The sequence below is a fragment of the Schistocerca piceifrons genome, chromosome 8 (genome assembly GCF_021461385.2).
Source record: "Schistocerca piceifrons isolate TAMUIC-IGC-003096 chromosome 8, iqSchPice1.1, whole genome shotgun sequence".
Taxonomy (NCBI): domain Eukaryota; kingdom Metazoa; phylum Arthropoda; class Insecta; order Orthoptera; family Acrididae; genus Schistocerca; species Schistocerca piceifrons.
The window spans coordinates 8,946,927-8,971,751 of record NC_060145.1 but is presented as its reverse complement, the minus strand read 5'-3'; positions in this window follow the sequence as shown (position 1 = coordinate 8,971,751).

Below are 24,825 nucleotides of genomic sequence, written 5' to 3'. Positions count from 1 at the left end.
ACGTCGGAGTGACGTTTTCAATTTTTATTTGAAAACACCGACAAAGAGTGCTCGAAGTTACGCCCACCTGCTTGAATGCAAGCCGTGCAACGACGCTGGAGTGATTTCTGCAGTCTTTCAAACGCTCCTGGCAAAGTAGAAATTGCATCGGAGGCTGTCATAATGCACGCTACTTGATAATCAAATTGTTCAAATGGCTCAGAGCCTGACATGGCTGCTTGTCCTGTTCCAGAGGTTGCCCCTCAGTCTGCAAGATCCGGGCAGTCGCAGAGGGTGGGCTTACTGGTAGTTGGGAGCTCCAACGTCAGGCGCATAATGGGGCCCCTTAGGGAAATGGCAGCAAGAGAGGGGAAGAAAACCAATGTGCACTCCGTGTGCATACCGGGGGGAGTCATTCCAGATGTGGAAAGGGTCCTTCCGGATGCCATGAAGGGTACAGGGTGCACCCATCTGCAGGTGGTCGCTCATGTCGGCACCAATGATGTGTGTCGCTATGGATCCGAGGAAATCCTCTCTGGCTTCCGGCGGCTATCTGATTTGGTGAAGACTGCAAGTCTCGCTAGCGGGATGAAAGCAGAGCTCACCATCTGCAGCATCGTCGACAGGACTGACTGCGGACCTTTGGTACAGAGCCGAGTGGAGGGTCTGAATCAGAGGCTGAGACGGTTCTGCGACCGTGTGGGCTGCAGATTCCTCGACTTGCGCCATAGGGTGGTGGGGTTTCGGGTTCCGCTGGACAGGTCAGGAGTCCACTACACGCAACATGCGGCTACACGGGTAGCAGGGGTTGTGTGGCGTGGGCTGGGCGGTTTTTTAGGTTAGATGGCCTTGGGCAAGTACAGAAAGGGCAACAGCCTCAACGGGTGCGGGCAAAGTCAGGACATGCGGGGACCAAGCAGCAATCGGTATTGTAATTGTCAACTGTCGAAGCTGCGTTGGTAAAGTACCAGAACTTCAAGCACTGATAGAAAGCACCGAAGCTGAAATCGTTATAGGTACAGAAAGCTGGCTTAAGCCAGAGATAAATTCTGCCGAAATTTTTACAAAGGTACAGACGATGTTTAGAAAGGATAGATTGCATGCAACCGGTGGTGGAGTGTTCGTCGCTGTTAGTAGTAGTTTATCCTGTAGTGAAGTAGAAGTGGATAGTTCCTGTGAATTATTATGGGTGGAGGTTACACTCAACACCCGAACTAGGTTAATAATTGGCTCCTTTTACCGACCCCCCGACTCAGCAGCATTAGTGGCAGAACAACTGAGAGAAAATTTGGAATACATTTTACATAAATTTTCTCAGCATATTATAGTCTTAGGTGGAGATTTCAATTTACCAGATATAGACTGGGACACTCAGATGTTTAGGACGGGTGGTAGGGACAGAGCATCGAGTGACATTATACTGAATGCACTATCCGAAAATTACCTCGAGCAATTAAACAGAGAACCGACTCGTGGAGATAACATCTTGGACCTACTGATAACAAACAGACCCGAACTTTTCGACTCTGTATGCACAGAACAGGGAATCAGTGATCATAAGGCCGTTGCAGCATCCCTGAATATGGAAGTTAATAGGAATATAAAAAAAGGGAGGAAGGTTTATCTGTTTAGCAAGAGTAATAGAAGGCAGATTTCAGACTATCTAACAGATCAAAACGACAATTTCTGTTCCGACACTGACAGTGTTGAGTGTTTATGGAAAAAGTTCAAGGCAATCGTAAAATGCGTTTCAGACAGGTACGTGCCGAGTAAAACTGTGAGGGACGGGAAAAACCCACCGTGGTACAACAACAAAGTTAGGAAACTACTGCGAAAGCAAAGAGAGCTCCACTCCAAGTTTAAACGCAGCCAAAACCTCTCAGACAAACAGAAGCTAAACGATGTCAAAGTTAGCGTAAGGAGGGCTATGCGTGAAGCGTTCAGTGAATTCGAAAGTAAAATTCTATGTACCGACTTGACAGAAAATCCTAGGAAGTTCTGGTCTTACGTTAAATCAGTAAGTGGCTCGAAACAGCATATCCAGACACTACGGGATGATGATGGCATTGAAACAGAGGATGACACTCGTAAAGCTGAAATACTAAACACCTTTTTCCAAAGCTGTTTCACAGAGGAAGACCGCACTGCAGTTCCTTCTCTAAATCCTCGCACAAACGAAAAAATGGCTGACATCGAAATAAGTGTCCAAGGAATAGAAAAGCAACTGGAATCACTCAATAGAGGAAAGTCCACTGGACCTGACGGGATACCAATTCGATTCTGCACAGAGTACGCGAAAGAACTTGCCCCCCTTCTAACAGCCGTGTACCGCAAGTCTCTAGAGGAACGGAGGGTTCCAAATGATTGGAAAAGAGCACAGGTAGTCCCAGGCTTCAAGAAGGGTCGTCGAGCAGATGCGCAAAACTATAGACCTATATCTCTGACGTCGATCTGTTGTAGAATTTTAGAACATGTTTTTTGCTCGAGTATCATGTCGTTTCTGGAAACCCAGAATCTACTATGTAGGAATCAACATGGATTCCGGAAACAGCGATCGTGTGAGACCCAACTCGCTTTATTTGTTCATGAGACCCAGAAAATATTAGATACAGGCTCCCAGGTAGATGCTATCTTTCTTGACTTCCGGAAGGCGTTCGATACAGTTCCGCACTGTCGCCTGATAAACAAAGTAAGAGCCTACGGAATATCAGACCAGCTGTGTGGCTGGATTGAAGAGTTTTTAGCAAACAGAACACAGCATGTTGTTCTCAATGGAGAGACGTCTACAGACGTTAAAGTAACCTCTGGCGTGCCACAGGGGAGTGTTATGGGACCATTGCTTTTCACAATATATATAAATGACCTAGTAGATAGTGTCGGAAGTTCCATGCGGCTTTTCGCGGATGATGCTGTAGTATACAGAGAAGTTGCACCATTAGAAAATTGTAGCGAAATGCAGGAAGATCTGCAGCGGATAGGCACTTGGTACAGGGAGTGGCAACTGACCCTTAACATAGACAAATGTAATGTATTGCGAATACATAGAAAGAAGGATCCTTTATTGTATGATTATATGATAGCGGAACAAACACTGGTAGCAGTTACTTCTGTAAAATATCTGGGAGTATGCGTGCGGAACGATTTGAAGTGGAATGATCATATAAAATTAATTGTTGGTAAGGCAGGTACCAGGTTGAGATTCATTGGGAGAGTGCTTAGAAAATGTAGTCCATCAACAAAGGAGGTGGCTTACAAAACACTCGTTCGACCTATACTTGAGTATTGCTCATCAGTGTGGGATCCGTACCAGATCGGTCTGACGGAGGAGATAGAGAAGATCCAAAGAAGAGCGGCGCGTTTCGTCACATGGTTATTTGGTAACCGTGACAGCGTTACGGAGATGTTTAATAAACTCAAGTGGCAGACTCTGCAAGAGAGGCGCTCTGCATCGCGGTGTAGCTTGCTGTCCAGGTTTCGAGAGGGTGCGTTTCTGGATGAGGTATCGAATATATTGCTTCCCCCTACTTATACCTCCCGAGGAGATCACGAATGTAAAATTAGAGAGATTAGAGCGCGCACGGAGGCTTTCAGACAGTCGTTCTTCCCGCGAACCATACGCGACTGGAACAGGAAAGGGAGGTAATGACAGTGGCACGTAAAGTGCCCTCCGCCACACAGCGTTGGGTGGCTTGCGGAGTATAAATGTAGATGTAGATGTAGATGTAGAACTTCTGAGGTCATCAGTCCCCTAGAACTTAGAACTTCTTAAACCTAACTAACCTAAGGACATCACACACATCCATGCCCGAGGCAGGATTCGAACCTGCGACCGGAGCGGTCGCGCTGTTCCAGACTGAAGCGCCTAGAACCCCTCGGCCACCACGGCCGGCTGATAAATTAGGGATCATGCGGAGGCGTATAGACAATCGTTTATCCCTGGCTCTGTTTGCAAGTCGACAGTACTGTGGCTTACCCACTGTGTGGGCACACTCAGATACAGAAAAAAATTACGTTCCATAATGCTGGACGTACCGTCAATGGAAAGAGATGGGGACACACAATGCACCGTGGGACACTGTCCAACATGACTGTACGTCTCTGTTATCTTCTGCACTATACTGTAGCAGTTCTTTCTATGTGTGGTCCAAGGTTCATGGAGCTATGTTGCTTGGCGGTAGCACATCGTGCCAAAGTTACGTTCATCGATACCTTTTGCAAACCAACGTTCTTGGACCAAAAACAAACTCTACCGAGACTTTATCAGTGTAAACGGAGTCTGATACGCGGGACACATGTATTCAACGCTCTGCCATGGCGTATGTAAGACAAATAATTTTGAGAGTTTTAGATAGATTTAAAGCGTTTTTTGTGAAACTCTCTCTTCTCCATTGAAGAGTACTTTGACAAAAATTCTCAAATACAATGTTTTTTTTTTCTTTTTAGGTTTCCGTACCTCAATCGGTAAAAACAGAACAGTTATAGGATGAGATTGTTGTCCGTCTGTCTGACTGTCTGTCTGTCTGTCTGTCTTCAGTTTTCAAAACCCTTTCCGTCAGGAATGGGTAGACGTGCCAAGTTGAAATTTATGTCAAGTACTAAGGGTTATGGTTTCTTGGTTGTACAAAAAACATTAGCTTCGAAGTCAATGCAATCAAAAGACATGGTGATTTATGTATCGTATTTTGACACTCACAAATCACTCTCTGAAACCCGTAGGGTACGTCCCCTTGTACAGCAATATGGTGCAGCAATATGAGATTTGCGAAGAAGAAAGTTTTCACAATACAAGTGGAGGAAAACATTAGAAAATCGTTAATTTATAATTGTACTGTACGGAAAAATATTTCTGTTATCTGACTTTGAACTTGAAATTAAAACATTACCGAAAGTCTTGGAATGTGTCTGACCCATATCTTGCCATTATCAGTGTCGATAACAGTTAAAAATCGTAGAGATCTTCGACTGCCGGAATGAATGTACTGGCTACACACATAATTAAGCTTGTAAGAGATCAATGACTAAGGAATTTATTGCTAGCGCACTCGAGCAGATGTAATTTCGGTGGATTGCTCACGCGCTGCCTGCGATATGTAAGCTTGCGAGGTGCCGGGGCTAGCAGTGTATTTAACACTAAATTCTTCTAGAATCTTCATATGTAAATGATGCTCTAAGCTCCCCCCCCCCCTTTTCTACCTCTGACTTTTGCTGTTGCACATGGGTTAAGAAGAAACGCGAACTGACTGTAATCGACCCTGCAAGTGGAGTAGAAAAGAGTTTGGCACCTGCAATAATTTAATTTGATAGAAATTAATCAAATAAAGGAAAGTTTCATTAACGTAGTGAGAAATGAAAGGGTTGCTCTACCGATTAAAAGAACGAAAGTTCTGTCCAAAATAACAATTTGATTTATTATGACTAAACTCAAAATAATAAACAAAACACATGAAACATTTACAATACATCAAATTGGATCAAACTGGATACTCAAATAAATGCTGTGAAGGTGAAGTTGTCCATAAACTAGATTGTGACATTTATGACGGAGTGATATGTGGAGCAAATTTCTTGCAACTCAAATCTTAAGAGAAACACCCAGCCAATCCAACATTAATTGCTGCTACAGTAGTGAGAACTCAGACAATGAACACCCAAGACAGAACAAAGTTAGAAAAGACGAACAGGCGTGCTCTGCTGAGCTCTGATTATCACCTAACAAAATTTCCTAATCTGCCGGTGCTGCGGACATACATTACAAAGCTGTCTTCTTAACTGCAAGAACACGATCTGGCGTACTGGGGGCGATGGCTGGTTGCTTCGACGTCCCGTCATGGTGATGATAATGTCGCGAGTATAGCCCGAAACAAATTATCCTGGTCTGGTTGTTCCAGACTTGCTAGCAATACAAATGCGCCTCTGAGGGAGACGAAGAAGGCTCACTAGACAATCACTGACGGTACAGCGATTGATTTTAACAAGCGAAGTCACACAGTAATTCCGGTACAGTCAACTTAAGCCAAAACTGCTCAAGACAGACAACATAGGCCGCTTGTACGCAGAACGCTCAATTGCCAACTGTACTCGGGAAGTTACGTTGAAGTCGAAACTTCAGCAACTTCGTCAAACAGTTACAATTAAATAAAAGTATATTAGACAGCCAACGGAAGGCAGGCTGTCCAGAGCAGCGAGAGCTCAGTCTTGTAACCTACTCAGACCGAAAGGCGAGAGCCACCTACCGCAAGAGCACCCGTACAAGCCGAACACAGAACCTTGCCGCCCCCACGACAGTGGTCATGGTTAAACGTTCCAATCAGCAACTCGAAAACCGGCGGAAAATTCCACCCTATTGCCGACGCAGTGCTATTCCACCAATAGAGATACTTGGCGCCAATTTCTGCGCCGATTTTGCTATGTCACGGAGCTATGCCCTGAGCAACCCAATCACAGTTACGATTTTGCAGAAAACGCGGGAATTTGCCCGCCAAGACTGCCTGGGAACACACGACATTCCCACGCCTCGCTGGTAGCCCACCTGAAAGTGTTTTCACTAAGTTTCTGCGAAGTAACGGAATCTCTAGCCCCAGCCGCTCCTTCTGGCTGGGCGTGTCGCCCCCGCTCTTATGACAATGTCGGCGTCTGGAAAGCACCCACTCGACTCCCTCGCACCAGTCGGCTTAACCCTTTCAAGATCAGCAGAACTCGCCTGTCACCAGACCACCCACGTGGCAAGTCCGCATGTGAAGGAATAGCAACTTTTCTCTGCATGCAATTAGAGAGGAAAATCGAATTACTCAGAGTAAGATAGAAATATGAGAGGGGGCTCATGCCACCTCTCAAGCTACAATAGAATGACAGACCAGAGAGCAGTGTCGGCAGCAGTAGTGGTAGAAGCTCGCAGTCGGACAGTTGGGTCAGGTGGCTCGTAGAGAGCAGTTGTCTAGTTCTACAGGTCACAGAGAGAACTTGTGTCCTGCATGGAGTAGCAAGGGCCGGTTGTGGAGAGCGATGGTGGTGCCTGAGCGATGTAGTATAACGTAAAACCAAAAATTACTATTTATAGCCGCGCGCATATGTAATTTGTAACAACTGATTTTGTACTATTGTTATATCAAGTCCCATGTAAATATTTTTAAAAAGAAATCTTTTAGTAATAATCTTTCTTATAAAAATAACTTTTGACAATCATTCATCTGAATTTAAAGATTTTACTAATTTCTCCTGTCCATGGACATCCCGATTATCGTAAAGAGGAATCAGTTGTTTCTTTTTCTACACGACAAATCTAGCGGCCAACATTGCACTGGGCTGGGCCAGAAAAATTTATTATAGGAGCAGGTATATACGCGTTATCCGGCGACATCATTGAGGTAAGAATTTTCAGTTTATTCAGAATGATTTTTCAGGGCCATCAAACAGCATTGCTGACGTCCAGATTTACCAGTTTAGTTTCACAGTTTGTTAATTATTGAAAGTTTATACACTACTGACCATTAAAATTGCTACACCAAGAAGAAATGCAGATGATAAACGGGTATTCATTGGACAAATATATTATACTAGAACTGACATGTGATTTACATTTTCACGCAATTTGGGTGCATGGATCCCGAGAAATCAGTACCCAAAACAACCACCTCTGGCCGTAATAACGTCCTCGATGCGCCTCCGCATTGAGACAAACAGAGCTCGGATGGCGTGTTCAGGTATAGCTGCCCATGCAGCTTCAACACGATACCACAGTTCATCAAGAGTAGTGACTGGCGTATTATGACGAGCCAGATGCTCGGCCACCATTGACCAGAAGTTCTCAATTGGTGAGAGATCTGGAGAATGTGCTGGCCAGGGCAGCACTCGAACATTTTCTGTATCCAGAAAGGCCCGTACAGGACCTGCAACATGCTGTAGTGCATTATCCTGCTGAAATGTAGGCTTTCGCAGGGATCGAATGAAGGGTAGAACCGCGGGTCGAAACACATCTGAAATGTAACGTCCACTGTTCAAATTCCCGTCAATGCGATCAAGAGGTCACCGAGACGTGTAACCAATGGCACGCCATACCATCACGCCAGGTTATACGGCAGTATGGCGATGACGAATACACGTTTCCAATGTGCGTTCACCGCGATGTTGGCAAACACGGATGCGACCGTCATGATGGTGTAAACTGAACCTGGATTCATCCGAAAAAATTACGTTTTGCCATTCGTGCACCCAGGTTAGTCGTTCAGTACATCATCGCAGGCGCTCCTGTCTGTGATGCAGCGTCAAAGGCAACCGCAGTCACGGTCTCCGAGCTGATAGTCCAAGCTGCTGCAAACGCCGTCGAACTGTTCGTGCAGATGATTGTTGTCTTGCAAACGTCCCCATCTGTCGCCTCAGGGATCGAGACGTGGCTGCACGATCCGTTACAGCCATGCGGATAAGATGCCTGTCATCTCGACTGCTAGTGATACGAGGGCCGGCCGATGTGGCCGTGCGGTTCTAGGCGCTTCAGTCTGGAACCGCGTGACCGCTACGGTCGCAGGTTCGAATCCTTCCTCGGCCATGGATCTGGGTGGTGTCCTTAGGTTAGTTAGGTTTAAGTAGTTCTAAGGTCTAGGGGACTGATGACTAAAGATGTTATGTCCCATAGTGCTCAGAGCCAGTGATACGAGGCCGTTGGGATCGAGCACGGCGTTCCGTATTACCCTCCTGAACCCACCGATTCCATATTCTGCTAACAGTCATTGGATCTCGACCAACGCGAGCAGCAATGTAGCGATACGGTAAACCGCAATTGCGATAGGCTACAATCCGACCTTTATCGAAGTCGGAAACGTGATGGTACGCATTTCTCCTCCTTACGCGAGGCATCACAACAACGTTTGACCAGACAACGCCGGTCAACTGCTGTTTATGTGTGACAAATCGGTTGGAAACTTTCCTCATGTCAGCACGTTGTAGGTGTCTCCACCGGCGCGAACTTTGTGCGAATGCTCTGAAAAGCTAATCATGTGCATATCACAGCATCTTCTTCCTGTCGGATAAATTTCGCGTCTGTAGCACGTCATCTTCGTGGTGTAGCAATTTTAATGGCTAGTAGTGTATATGGGTCACATTTTCATTGGGAGGTTAGTCACATTATTATTCCGAGGTTGCGGGATTTAAACTGTTGGGAGGTTAGAACCTTATACGGAACTGTGAGTGCACGCGTCCTATTCCCACTGGCTAATTATTCATTATGTTACATCATTTCACTATATTGCGCCGGGATAAACTGTACTTCCTTGCCACTTTTCCTGACGCTTCGGACCGTCCCACAGGATCCCTGCAACACGTCTAATGCGATGTAAGGTAGAGACGCACTTTTGGGCACTGCCGGCTCGCAGGCTGTGGCAGAGTCCCAGAGGCGACGCCCCCTGGACGGCTCAGAGCGGGAGGCCCCACGCCGGTCCTGCTGGTGCGCCACCGGCAGCGGCCCCCTAATTATCGGGGTCGCCGGCCGCGCGCATCAAAAGTGCCGGCCGTGGCTGCCGCGCGACAGAAATATGGCGGCTCTATTTCGACCGCGGCGACATCTTTACGCCCCCGCCGCAGCGCGTTTATTTGGACGGCCGTCCAACAAATACCGACCCAGTGCCGGCGGTCTTTATGAGAGGCGGCCACACGGGAATGCGGCTGGTGCCAAGGAATGCAATGCGGCGAGAAACTACGCTAATATTTCCAAAGTAAAGGAAATTTACAATATTTCCAAAAACTTGTAAAACTTTTCACATACACTACTGGCCATTAAAATTCCTACAGACGCGAAATTTAACCGACAGGAAGAAGATGTCGTGATATGCAAATGATTAGCTTTTCAGAGCATTCACACAAGGTTGGCGCCGGTGGCGACATCTACAACGTGCTGACATGAGGAAAGTTTCCAACCGATTTCTCGTACACAAACAGCAGTTGACCGGCGGTGCCTGGTGAAACGTTGTTGGGGTGCCTCGTGTAAGGAGGAGAAATGCGTACCATCACGATTCCGACTTTGATAAAGGTCGGATTGTAGCCTATCGCGATTGCGGTTTATCGTATCGCGACATTGCTGCTCGATCCAATGACTCTTAGCAGAATATGGAATCGGTGCGTTCAGGAGGGTAATACGGAACGCAGAGCTGGATCTCAACGGCCACGTATCACTAGCAGTCGAGATGACAGGCATCTTATCCGCACCGTTGTAACGGATCGTGCAGCCGCGTCTCGATCCCTGAGTCAACAGATGGGGACGTTTGCAAGACGATAACCATCTGCACGAACAGTTCGACGACGTTTGCAGCAGCATGGACTATCAGCTAGGAGACTATAGCTTCGGTTACCCTCGACGCTGCATCACAGACAGGAGCGCCTGCGATGATGTACTCAACGACGAACCTGGGTGGCCGAATGGCAAAACGTCATTTTTTCGGATGAATCCGGGTTCTGTTTACAGCATCATGATGGTCGCATCCGTGTTTGGCGACATCACGGTGAACGCACGTTGGAAACGTGTATTCGTCATCGCCATACTGGCGTATCACCCGGCGTGATGGTATGGGGTGCCATTGGTTACACATCTCGGTCACCTCTTGTTCGAATTGGCGACACTTTGAACAGTGGACGTTACATCTCAGATGTGTTACGACCCGCGGCTCTACCCTTCATTCAACCCCTGCGAAACCCTACATATCAGCAGGATAATGCACGACCGCAAGTTGCAGGTCCTGTATGGGCCTTTCTGGATACAGAAAATGTTCGACTGCTGTCCTGGCCAGCACATTCTCTAGATCTCTCACCAATTGAAAACGTCTTGTCAATGGTGGCCGTGCAACTGGCTCGTCACAATACGCCAGTCACTACTCTTGATCAACTGTGGTATCGTGTTGAAGCTGCATGGGCAGCTGTACCTGTACACGCCATCCAAGCTCTGTTTCACTCAATGCAAGACGTATCAAGGCCGTTATTACGGCCAGAGGTGGTTGTTCTGGGTACTGATTTCTCAGGGTCTATGCACCAAAATTGCGTGAAAATGTAATCACATGTCAGTACTAGTATAATATATTTGTCCAATGAATACCCGTTTATCATCTGTACTTCTTCTTAGTGTAGCAATTTTAATGGCCAGTAGTGTACTATCGATCTCTGCACTTTAATATCAGATCGGAACTCAGGCAACAAATGTTGTCAAACACAGTATCAATAACTTCAATTGACATATTTTTCGATATGAAGTAAAGATTAACACTCGTAGGTGGAATTACTACGTTGGCTTTACTGTCTGGGATAATGATACGTACTTAAGGACGTTAAAGCCGAATTAATCTTTTCCAGGAGGTGACATCTACTGATGAACCACAATCACTACCATGATTGAAGCTACGTAATAAAGAAACACAGCTAACAGCAAAGCATAGCAGTCTAGTCCATTGTAAACCACGACTCGTGATTAACATTCAGAGTCACCAAAACGTCAAAGCAACATTCAATTTCAAGTAACACAAGACTACGAAATGTCGTATTTCAGAAATGGTTCAAATGACCCTAAGCACTATGGGACTTAACATCTGAGGTCATCAGTCCCCTAGAACTTAGAACTACTTAAGCCTAACTAACCTAAGGACATCACACACATCCATGCGCGAGGCAGGATTCGAACCTGCGACCATAGCAGCAGCACGGTTCCGGACTGAAGCGCCTAGAACCGCTCAACCACGGCTGCCGGCAATGTCGTCGTATTTGAAAAACTATTTACCTTTTCCGAAATTTACATCTCAATAGAAGGCTCAGGCGTCGGAGAATGCGCTGAAACTCCCACTTTCCTTCAAACTTGCTAGATTGTGGATTATTCGACGTAAGTAAGAATTATATTGCGTCGTAAACAACATGTATATAAAAAAACAACTGATTCACTTCCTTCCCAAGTTCAAAACTCCACTTATAAGTTTTTACTGTCGAATCAATTAAATAATATGAGAAACACCATAGGATTAAGAAAGATATAATAAAGCTGTAATGTTGACGAGATCGCTCAGAGTATCCCATGCTAATCAAATTACATATACTACCCATAAACGAAATCTTAAAAACATACATCAATATTTAAACACCGATATTATAACATATGATTAATGCAAAAACAAAAAACAGAAATACCTGTTCTAAGTTTTGCATCTACATTAAATTTTGCTAAATACGTATATCTGAGACTGATACTGTAATCGGTCAATTGACACTGGATTTGTTCCACAGACCTCGAGGATTTCTGAGGCAAGAGACGCTTGGAATGTGTGTATGATAGGAAGCATACATATATGTAACTACCTCTGTAAAATGCTATTGCGCGACACCGATCAAGGTGAAGCAATGTATAACCTGGATAGTTATCAAGCTACCAGCTAGTAAAGCTTCACGCCCATGACCAAAACGCCGTTTACTGCTTAATTAAACCCAAAAGAGACAATTACCGCAAGGAAACTTCGTGGAATTATAGAATCTGGGAGAAAAACATAACGCAAACTGAAGAAAGCGACGCTGCAAAAGGTAAGTACGATCCATACTTATAAAAGGTGGTTCAGCTGCCTCTTCCAATCGGTTTGATGCAACACGGAACGCCTTCAAAAACCACGCACAGTCCTACATCAAAAATGAACAATACGTTTTTGTAGGCAACTGAATGAAGTTAAATTTTTTGCTGTGATACGTTTCCACTGGGAGCCAAAGTTTTCGAGCTATTCAAGAACAACGCATCTGGCTGCCTCTAATGCACAACATCTGGCCCACTAGGAAATGTCCCATTTCCGTGTATTAACCGGCAGTGTTTACGATAAATCCCAGTTCAAAATGGTTCAAATGGCTCTGAGCACTATGGGACTTAACTACTGTGGTCATCAGTCCCCTAGAACTTAGAACCACTTACACCTAACTAACCTAAGCACATCACACACATCCATGCCCGAGGCAGGATTCGAACCTGCGACCGTAGCGGTCACGTGGTTCCAGACTGTAGCGCCTATAACCGCACGGCCTCTCCGGCCGGCCGATAAATCCCAGTTAACGCTAGTATGTTCTGCTGATCGACGCCAGGGAAGTATAAATATGTGTTGTAATTTTGTGTTACAGATGTTACATGCTAAAAATTCTATGTTTGTTATGTAGTTCATGCTCCACGATCGAGTCCACGCAAGACTTTCCACTGCCGTTCTGACGACGCAACATGGAGTGTACCGGGCGCTTTTGGAAATCATCCGACAGCCATCAGGCGACAGACGATCTGGAAGACATTGTCGAGACTCATTTTGATTATTAAAATGTTTTGATAGACAAATGAAATGATGAAACTGTAACCACTGTTATATCTGGAATCTAACGGTGGGAAATTAAAAAGTAACGTTCTACCATATACGTGTGTGTTGGTGATTTATTTCACGTGAGAATTCCTCAGACGAATTATTGTGATATTTTGGACAGGAGACATACAACATACGAGGATATCAATTTTGACCATTACTAGTTGCAGAAAGAATCGATAAGCATCCTTCATGGACATTCTCATAGCTCATGTAATGTTTTAAAGAAGCTGAATGGAAGTTTAATGACATTAAATCTTGTTACCCATTGTGTGTGCTCAAAAGTGAAAATAAGATCTTTGACGGTTACCACTGACAAGTCGTGATCAATTAGGGATTTGATCAACTGTCGTGTTTCAGTTAACCATCATAAATAGTGTTTTGCTATTTAAATGGGACCAAATAACTATTTTACGGAAGTTAAGAATCCAGAGCGTGTGTATTATGACGAGTGACCTGAATTAACTTGAAACAGAGTACTTTGTACACTGAAGCGCAAAAAAAGAAAAAAAAAAGAAAAAGGTATAGGCAAGCGTATTCAAATACAGAGATATTTAAACAAGCACATTACGGCGCTGCGGTCGGTAATGTCCATATAAGACAACAAGTGTTGGGCGCAATTGTTAGATCGGTTATTGCTGCTAAAATGGCAAGTTATCAAGATTTAAGTGAGTTTGAACGTGGTGATCCAGTCTGCACACGCGCGATAGGACACAGCATGTCCGAGGCAGCGATGACGTGGGGATTTTCCAGTACGACCATTTCACGAATGTACCGTGAATATCAGGAACCCGGTAAGACATTAAATATCTGACATCGCTGCGGCCGGAAGAAGATACTGCAAGAAAGGGACCACAGACGACTGAATAGAATCGTTCAACGTGACAGAAGTGCAACTCTTCCACAAATTGCTGCAGATTTCAAAGCTGGGTCATCAACAAGTGTCAGCTTGCGAACCATTCAACGAAGCGTCATCGATACGGGCCTTCGGAGACGAATGCCCACTCGTGTACCCTTGATGACTGCACGAGACAAAGCTTTACGCCTCTCCTCGGCCCGTCTACACCGACATTGGACTGTAAATGACTGGAAACATGTTGTCTGGTCGGACGAGTGTCGTTTCAAATTATATCGAGTGGATGGACGCTTGCGGACATGGAGACAACCTCAAGAATATATGTTCCCTGAATGTCAGCAGGGGACTGTTCAAATTGGTGGAGGTTCTGTAATGTTGAGCGGCATGTGCAGTTGGAGTGATACGGGACCCCTGATACGTCTAGATACGACTCTGACAGGTGGCACGTACGTAAATATCCTGTCTGATCTGCATTCATTCATGTCCACTGTGCATTCGACGGACTTGGTCAATTCCAGTAGGACAATGCGACACCCCACACGTCCATAATTGCTATAGAGTACCTCCAGGAACACTCTTATGAGTTTAAACAATTCCGCTGGCCACCAAACTCTCCAGACGTGAACATTACTGAGCATATCTATGATGCCTTGCAACGTGCTGTTCAGAAGAGATCTCCACCCCTCCGCACACTTATGGATTTATGGACAGGCCTGCAGGATCTATTGTGTCAGTTCCCTCCAGCATTACTTCAGACATTAGTCGAGTCCAGGCCGAGTCGTGTTGCGGAACTTCTGCGTGCTCGCGGGGGCCCTGCGAGATATTAGGCAGGTGTACCAGTTTGTTTGGGTCTCCACTGTATGTAGGGCCCATATAGGCGAAATATGTCATGTAGAATAAGAAGGACGGCTGGGACTGTTAAAAATCTTTGTTGAAAGACACGACCGGTTTCGCAAACTATATTTGTGTCGTCAGGTGTTCGTAGTCAGTCCATACAAACGATCTGTTTAAAAGAAAGGAAGGAACATTGAGTTTGACGTCCCGTCGACATGGAGGTCATTAGAGAGGTAGACAAGCTCGGATTATATCAAGGATGGGGAAGGAAATCTGCCGCGCCCTTTCAAAGTGCCCATCCTGGCATTTGCCTGAAGCAATATAGGGAAATCACGGAAAATCTTGTTCTGGATGGATGGACGCGGGTCTGGACCATCGTCCTCCCGAATGTGAGTCTATTGTGCTAACCATTGCGCCACCTCGCTCGGTGATCTGTTTAAACGTCGAAAAACACACATTTCCCAAAATTACCATCAAGGTATATAAAATGTGCGAACGTCGATAAGCAGAAAACAGGGGCTAAGGCCATCCACAAATCTGCAATGTAGACAGGCTGGGGAGGAAGGCGTTGATGGCAGGGCTGAGTCCCAAGACGCCTTCACTGCTGCGCCACAAATCACAACACTCCGCTCCCTGTGCACTCTCTCTCTGGCCACACTCGGGTTGCCGGGAACAAATTCAGAGACGGCGGAACCGCACCAGTAGCGACTGCTTCGCTGCATCCGCAGCGCATGTGCCGTGGGGGCTCATGGGGTGTTGGCTGTTCGTGTGGCGGGCCACAGTCGTGACGTCACACAATTACATCACCGTTCACACGTCAGTGTTCGAGTAACTAGGCCACGTTTCTCGCGTTTGAGTAAGTTATTGAGCCAAACATCTTCATCTTGGTCTCGGCACCAAACATACACTCCTGGAAATGGAAAAAAGAACACATTGACACCGGTGTGTCAGACCCACCATACTTGCTCCGGACACTGCGAGAGGGCTGTACAAGCAATGATCACACGCACGGCACAGCGGACACACCAGGAACCGCGGTGTTGGCCGTCGAATGGCGCTAGCTGCACAGCATTTGTGCACCGCCGCCGTCAGTGTCAGCCAGTTTGCCGTGGCATACGGAGCTCCATCGCAGTCTTTAACACTGGTAGCATGCCGCGACAGCGTGGACGTGAACCGTATGTGCAGTTGACGGACTTTGAGCGAGGGCGTATAGTGGGCATGCGGGAGGCCGGGTGGGCGTACCGCCGAATTGCTCAACACATGGGGCGTGAGGTCTCCACAGTACATCGATGTTGTCGCCAGTGGTCGGCGGAAGGTGCACGTGCCCGTCGACCTGGGACCGGACCGCAGCGACGCACGGATGCACGCCAAGACCGTAGGATCCTACGCAGTGCCGTAGGGGACCGCACCGCCACTTCCCAGCAAATTAGGGACACTGTTGCTCCTGGGGTATCGGCGAGGACCATTCGCAACTGTCTCCATGAAGCTGGGCTACGGTCCCGCACACCTTTAGGCCGTCTTCCGCTCACGCCCCAACATCGTGCAGCCCGCCTCCAGTGGTGTCGCGACAGGCGTGAATGGAGGGACGAATGGAGACGTGTCGTCTTCAGCGATGAGAGTCGCTTCTGCCTTGGTGCCAATGATGGTCGTATGCGTGTTTGGCGCCGTGCAGGTGAGCGCCACAATTAGGACTGCATACGACCGAGGCACACAGGGCCAACACCCGGCATCATGGTGTGGGGAGCGATCTCCTACACTGGCCGTACACCACTGGTGATCGTCGAGGGGACACTGAATAGTGCACGGTACATCCAAACCGTCATCGAACCCATCGTTCTACCATTCCTAGACCGGCAAGGGAACTTGCTGTTCCAACAGGACAATGCACGTCCGCATGTATCCCGTGCCACCCAACGTGCTCTAGAAGGTGTAAGTCAACTACCCTGGCCAGCAAGATCTCCGGATCTGTCCCCCATTGAGCATGTTTGGGACTGGATGAAGCGTCGTCTCACGCGGTCTGCACGTCCAGCACGAACGCTGGTCCAACTGAGGCGCCAGGTGGAAATGGCATGGCAAGCCGTTCCACAGGACTACATCCAGCATCTCTACGATCGTCTCCATGGGAGAATAGCAGCCTGCATTGCTGCGAAAGGTGGATGTACACTGTACTAGTGCCGACATTGTGATGCTCTGTTGCCTGTGTCTATGTGCCTGTGGTTCTGCCAGTGTGATCATGTGATGTATCTGACCCCAGGAATGTGTCAATAAAGTTTCCCCTTCCTGGGACAATGAATTCACGGTGTTCTTATTTCAATTTCCAGGAGTGTAAATTAGCCGATTAATATTATAGCAAGCTTAATCCCTTTCGTACTGAGCCGTGCGGCTGGTATCGATTGATCGATCGGGTCGGCACGGTGTGATCTTTGGCCTCGGCCGTTTGACGAGGCTTTTGGCTGCGACGGGCGTGTGGCGCTAGAGAGGGACAGCCGGAGAGCCGCGCAGCGCTGGAGAATCGGAGGCGGGCGTCGTTGAGCAGGCCGGGGCACGACGCAGAGGTTGTGGTGTGCGTGCGACGCGTTTGCAAGACCGCACCTGGCTCGTAGTGTGGGAACTGGACTCTGCCACATTACCCGAAGCGAGTGGTGCGGCCCTGATCTGGATCTGTAAAGGATTTCATAAAAGATTTGGTGGGAATTGCTCGTCATGTTTTTGGTGCGCATATTATACTGATCCTTGCTTCTCAAGTATCGGCACCATGACCGGAAACAGTTGTCTTGCCAACCAAAAGGTCCCCTCTATTTAGTGCTGTTTAAGTAAACACGTGTTATTGTGTTTGGTTAAAGGTCTATCTGGATTTTGTGATGTGATGCAGTTCGAGCAAGCGAGGTGTATAAATCGATACTATCGCTGTTCGGAGTGACGGACGGCATAAGCCAGTATGGTGGAACTGTAGTATTTTTCCTGGTACATTGAGCCGTGTGGACATTGTTATAGTTGGTTCAAAGCACGGGCTTAACATTGAATCTGTACGTTCCGTGTTATCTAATTGCATTACTTGTTCACTCGTAAACAGTGAAATGGTACCCTTACTTGACTGTTTAAGTTTATCAGTATCCTGTTCAGGGGCAATTTAAACGAGCTCCCCAGTTTCAGGGAGCATACTGTATGTTAACCTACCAGTGTAGTTTAAATTTCTAAGCTGACCTGCTATTATGCTATTCGCCCTCGTCCTTTAAGGTTACGTCAAGGGCATTAGTTATTGATTCACCCTTGACTATTTTATTTCAATGTTCGTGAAATAGGCTGTTATTTTATGCATCGTAGTTATTTTGCGTTTGAGGAATTAATGTTTGCCGTGCTGTGGGTTCTGGGTCCAGCCGCCTCTGGTCTGGCTCCAGTGTGCCCCCCTTCTGCTACTTGAATTAGCCCGTGCCTATGTGACGTCACCTGTTTTGAAAATGTGTCACGAAGGGGCGTATCTGTTTGTATTTTATTTTTGGTTAAAAAAACTTTTGTGATATCCATTATTGGTTAAAGTATATCTCATTATTGTCGTCTTCTTTTGGGAGCTTTACTGTGTACAGAATTTAATTAACTTACGAGTCACTTAATTCTTGGTTAAAGATTAATGTTGTTGTTTGAACAGGGCGGTTGCCCGTGCTTGTAAGGATTTTTTGCTAACTTACCTTATCACAAAAATTTTAAAGATAAAATTTTATTTTGCCACAGAAAAGCTTAATAAAAGTGTTGTTGCTATAAACTGTGAATCTTGCTTATGTGGCCCGGCCCTCCCGCTCAACAGCAACTGCCTGATTAGGGTGGACTGACCACCACCCGTACTATTAACCCAGTTCTTCAAACATTCTGCACATGGCATGAACTAAACAAGCACATACTTAAATTTCAACGCCATTTCTTTCAAATGGCTCTAAGTACTGTGGGACTTGACATCTGAGGTCATCAGTCCCGTAGACTTAGACCTACTTAAAGCTAACGAACCTAACGACATCACACACATCCATGCCCGAGGCAGGATTCGAACCTGCGACCGTAGCAGCAACACGATTCCGGACTGAAGCGCCTACAACCGCTACGCCACAGCGGTTGGCCGCCTGTTCTTTGCTATTCGCCTTATGTCACCACAAATTCGCACCGTAAATACCGATAGTACCACAAAGTTTACGAAAATATTCGCTTCTGATCGTCTGTTAGAGCGTTAGGAGCACCGACAACAACGCTTATGTGCTGGAGGCACGCGGAGTCAAAGACTCTCTCGCAACTTCAATCTGGTGGTAGAGTAGGCACACCTTAGGAATAATTTCATGGCATGGGTGAACAATCGGTTGAACAGGCGAACAGAATTATAAGCCCGTATCGCTGACCTCAGTATGTTGCAGAATTTGGAAACATATTCTTTGCTCGCGTTAAGCATTCCAGGGGACCGAAAACCTAGTCAGTAGGAATCAACATAAATTCCGCAAACAAGGAAAGTGTCAAACCGAATATAACTCTTTTCGTCCAGAAGGCAGCAGGCTGATGTCGTGTTCCTTGATTTCCAGTGCGCTTTCAGCACAATTCCGCACTGCTGTCTAATGAGCAAAATGGGAATGGAAATGCCATGTGGCTAGGGCCTCCAGTCGGGTAGACCGTTCACCTGGTGCAAGTTTTTCGAGTTGACGCCCCTTCGGCGACTTGCACGTCGATGGAGATGCAATGATGATGACAACGCAACACCCAGTCCCTGAGCGGAGAAAACCTCCGACCCAGCTGGGAACAGAACCCGGGCCGTTGGGCATGACATTGCATCGCGCTGACCACTCAGCTACCAGGGGCGGACATGAGCAAAATAAAAGCGTACGGCATTTTAGACCAGTGTGTGCTAGGACTGCAAAGTTTATAGCAAAAACAAGACAGCACGTCATTCTTAATTGAGAGAAATTTTGACATACTGGTAAGAGAAATCGAGTGTGATCTAAGAAAGTATTATGGACCATTGCTTTTGACAATGCATGTATAATGACATCTTGGATAAATGAGTTCGGAAATTCCATGAGGATTGTCGTGGATTATGACCTTGTGTAGGAAGAAGTCGCATCACAAGAACACTGTAGCGAAATGCTGCAACGAACCGGCGCTTGGTGCACGGACTGGCAGTTGACCCTCAACATTGACGAATGTCACATATGACGCATAAACAGGCGGACAGGCTCTTTACTGTACGGTTACACGATTGCAGGACAGTCTCTAGAAGCAGTCACGTCTGTAAAACATCTAGGAGATGCGTGCGGAGAGATTTGAAATACGCCAAAATAAAAGTAATCACTGGTATGGGAGGAGACACACTGAGATTCACTGGTAGCATCCACCCAAAAATGAGGTAGCCTACAAAAACCCTCGTCAGACCAGTACCTGAATATTGCCCGTCAGTCTGGTATCCGTACCAGGCAGGAATCGCAGACAAAATAGAGAAGACCAAGAGAAGAGAACTGTTTTTCGTTACAGGTTTATTTAGTGAGTGCATATGCATCAGGGAGATGCTCAGCCAGCTCCACTGGTCGACGCTATACTGAGTGATTTGCTCTTGCAATTCCGAGGGTGTATGAGTCTAGAAAAGTCATCCAGTATATTGCTTCCTCCTATGTATATCTCACGAAGAGACCATGGAGGTAGTATAATCAGAGACATGCGAGATCACACGCAGGCTTTTCAATCTCCATTCTTCCCGCGACTTCTGCAAGACTGGAAGAGCAAAGAAGGTAAGTGGCGGTGGTACGCGAAGTACACTCCGCCACACACCGTAAGATAGTGAAGATGTACACTATCTCATAAAAAGTATCCGGACGCCTACTCGTATTTGGGGACATCAGTGTGCGATGCGTCCACCCTTCGACTTCCTAACGATTTGAGGTCTGTTCGGGACACTTTCAGTGGGGGTCTGAAAGTCTGCGGAGGACTGGCGGCTCATTCTTCCTCAAGAACTGAAACCGGAGAAGGTGGTGAGGCCGGACGCCGGGGTCTGGGGCCAAGTCGCAGTTCTGACTCATCGCAAAGTTGTTCCATTGGATTCGGGTCTACAACTACATCTACATCTGTATCTACATCCGCAAACCACAGTGCATAGCAGAGAGTACGTCCCGCTGTATCCCAGTTATTAGTATTTCTTTGCTTTCCACTGACATATAGAGCAGCGGAAGAATGATTGTTTGGATGCTTCCATGGATGCTGTAATTATTCTAATCGTATCCCCACGATCTCCATGTGAGCGATACATAAGAGGTTTCAGTATATTTCCAGACTCATCATTTACAGCCGGTTCTTGAAACTTGGTAGACTTTCTCGGAATAGTTTACATCTATCTTCAAGAGCCTGCTAGTTGAGTTTGTTCAGTATCTCTATGACACTTTCCTATGTATCAAACAAATCACTTGTGCTGTCCTTCTGCGTAAAAGTTCAGTATCCCCTGTTAGTCCTATATGGTGCGGGTCCAACACACTTGAGCAATATCCTAAAGCCGGCCGCACGAGTGAGTTGTAAGCGACCTCTCTTGTAGGCTGCTTGCACTTGCCCTGTGTTCTGCCAATAAACCGAAGTCTACCGCCTGATTTAGCCACGACTGAACTTACGTGATCATCCCATTTCATATGCCTACAAAGTGTTACATCCAGGTATTTGTATAAGTTGGCCGATTACTTATTGGCCATATATTCACAGGATACTATGTTTTTTTTTTTTTTTTCATTTTATAAAGTGTAAATTTTACATTTTTGGACATTTAAAGCAAGTTGCCAATCTTTGCACCATTTTGGAAGCCTATCAAGACCTGACTGAATGTTTATGCAGCTTTTTTCAGACAGTACTTCATTATATATAACTGCATCATCTGCGAAAAGCATGATGTTACTACACTACTGGCCATTAAAATTTGCTACACCACGAAGATGACGTGCTACAGACGCGAAATTTAACCGACAGGAAGAAGATCCTGTGATATGCAAACGATTAGCTATTCAGAGCATCCACACAAGGTTGGCGCCGGTGACTACACCTAACCGTGCGGACATGAGGAAAGTTTCCAACCGATTTCTCATACACAAACAGCAGTTGACCGGCGTTGCCCGGTGAAACGTTGTTGTAGTGCCTCGTGTAAGGAGGAGAAATGCCTATCATCACGTTTCCGACTTTGATAAAGGTCGGATTGTAGCCCATCGCAATTGCGGTTTATCGTATCGCAACATTGCTGCTCGCGTTGGTCGAGAACCGATGACTGTTAGCAGAATATGGAACCGGTGAGTTGAGGAGGGTAATACGGAACGCAGAGCTGGATCTCAACGGCCACGTATCACTAGCAGTCGAGATGACAGGCATCTTATCCGCATGGCTGTAACGGATCGTGCAGCCACGTCTCGATCCCTGAGTCAACAGATAGGGACGTTTGCAAGACAACTATCTGCACGATCAGTTCGACGACGTTTGCAGCAGCACGGACTATCAGCTCGGAGACCGTGGCTGCGGTTACCCTTGACGATGCATCACAGACAGGAGCGCCTGTGATGGTGTACTCAAATACGAACCTGGGTGCACGAATGGCAAAATGACATTTTTCCGGACAAATCCAGGTTCTGTTTACAGCATCACGATGACCGCATCCGTGTTTGGCGACATCGCGGTGAACGCACATTGGAAGCGTCTATTCGTCATCGCCATACTGGCGTATCACCCGGCGTGATGGTATGGGGTGCCATTGGTTACACGTCTCAGTCACCTCTTGTTCGCATTGACGGCACTTTGATCAGTGGACGTTACATTTCAGATGTGTTACGACCCGTGGCTCTACCCTTCATTGGATCCATGTGAAACACTACATTTCAGCAGGATAATGCGCGCTCGCATGTTGCAGGTCCTGTACAGGCCTTTCTGGATACAGAAAATGTTCGAGTGCTGCCCTGGCCAGCACAATCTCCAGATCTCTCACCAACTGAAGACGTCTGGTCAGTGGTGGCCAAGCAACTGGCTCGTCACAATACGCCAGTCACTACTCTTGATGGACTGTGGTATCGTGTTGAAGCTGCATAGGCAGCTGTACCTGTACACGCCATCCGAGCTCTGTTTGACTCAATGCCCAGGCGTATAAAGGTCGTTATTGCGGCCAGAGGTGGTTGTCCTTGGTACTGATTTCTCACGATCTATGCAACCAAACTGCATGAAAAGGTAATCACATGTCTATTCTAGTATAATATATTTGTCCAATGAATACCCGTTTATCACCTGCATTTCTTCTTGGTGTAGCAATTTTAATTCCCAGTAGTGTATTAATATTGTCTGCAAGGGGCCGGCCGAAGTGGCCGTGCGGTTAAAGGCGCTGCAGTCTGGAACCGCAAGACCGCTACGGTCGCAGGTTCGAATCTTGCCTCGGGCATGGATGTTTGTGATGTCCTTAGGTTAGTTAGGTTTAACTAGTTCTAAGTTCTAGGGGACTAATGACCTCAGCAGTTGAGTCCCATAGTGCTCAGAGCCATTTGAACCAGCCATTTGTCTGCAAGGTCATTAATATACAGTGCAAACAACAACAGTCCCAACATACTTGCCTGGGGCACAACTGAAGCTGCTTCTACATCTGACGATGACTGTCCATCAAAGATCACACGCTGCGTCCTCCCTCCCAAAAAGATCTCCCAGTTACAAATGTCAGTTGGTACCCCATACGATTGCACTTCTGACAAGAAGCGTAGGTGTCGTACTGAGTCAGATGCCCTTCGGAAATCAAGGAATACTGCAACCACCTGACTGCCTTTACATACGACCATAATTTCTCTGCATTTTGTGAAAGACCAAAAATGGTTCAAATGGCTCTAAGCGCTATGGGACTTAACATCTGAGGTCATCAGTCCCCTAGATTTAGAACTACTTAAATCTAACTAACGTAAGTACATCGCACACAACCATGCCAGAGGCAGGACTCGAACCTGCGACCGCCGCAGCAGCGCGGTTCCGGACTTTGTGAAGACCATTTGACAATGTTCTACTACGGTAGTCGTTGAAAGCCGGAACTATGGGCAGGCCAGTGCATTGTGGGAATGTTACTGTGCACAAAGCCATTGTTTCACAGACGCCACCTTGCGACATCGTACATTTTTATGCTGGTACAATCAGTCATAGTCTCCGAACTGTTGCCCTACTGGACACAGTACACGATGCTGTGAAATGCGTCCATATTTTTCCGCATTTAGCCCTGTTTTAAGGGGAATGAGGGGATCACACCGTAACCACAAGAAACACCAGCTTACCTCAGCACCTCATCCTCTGCACTTCAACCTGACCACCTACACACGATTGCGGGTAACACTCTCCGGCATTCGCCGAACCGAAACACTTCCATCGGTTTGCCGCAATGTATAGCACTATTCGTCATTCCAAATCACTCGTGTCCGGTTTTCCACTATCTAGTGACTTCGCTGTTCACACCACCTCAAGCTATGTTTGGCACTGACTGCAAAAATATGTGGCTTATTAGGAGCTGCTGGACCATTGCAGCCTGTTCTGCTTAACTTCCTACGCACAGTCACTGTGGTACTTGCACTGCTGGTAGCGCATTACAACTCGAGAATCTGTTACTCCTTCTCTACTGACGGAACAACATTCCCCGCCTTCTTTTATATGTCTCGCGACATGCAGCTGTCAATTCCGCGTTGCGTAGGGGTGTCCGGATACTTTGCATCGTCAGCTAGTTTATTAAAAAGTAACAACAACAGGAGACACAGTGGGAGGATGGCGGCCCTGTGATTGACTGGTGCCTCTTAAGAAATGCTCACGTAT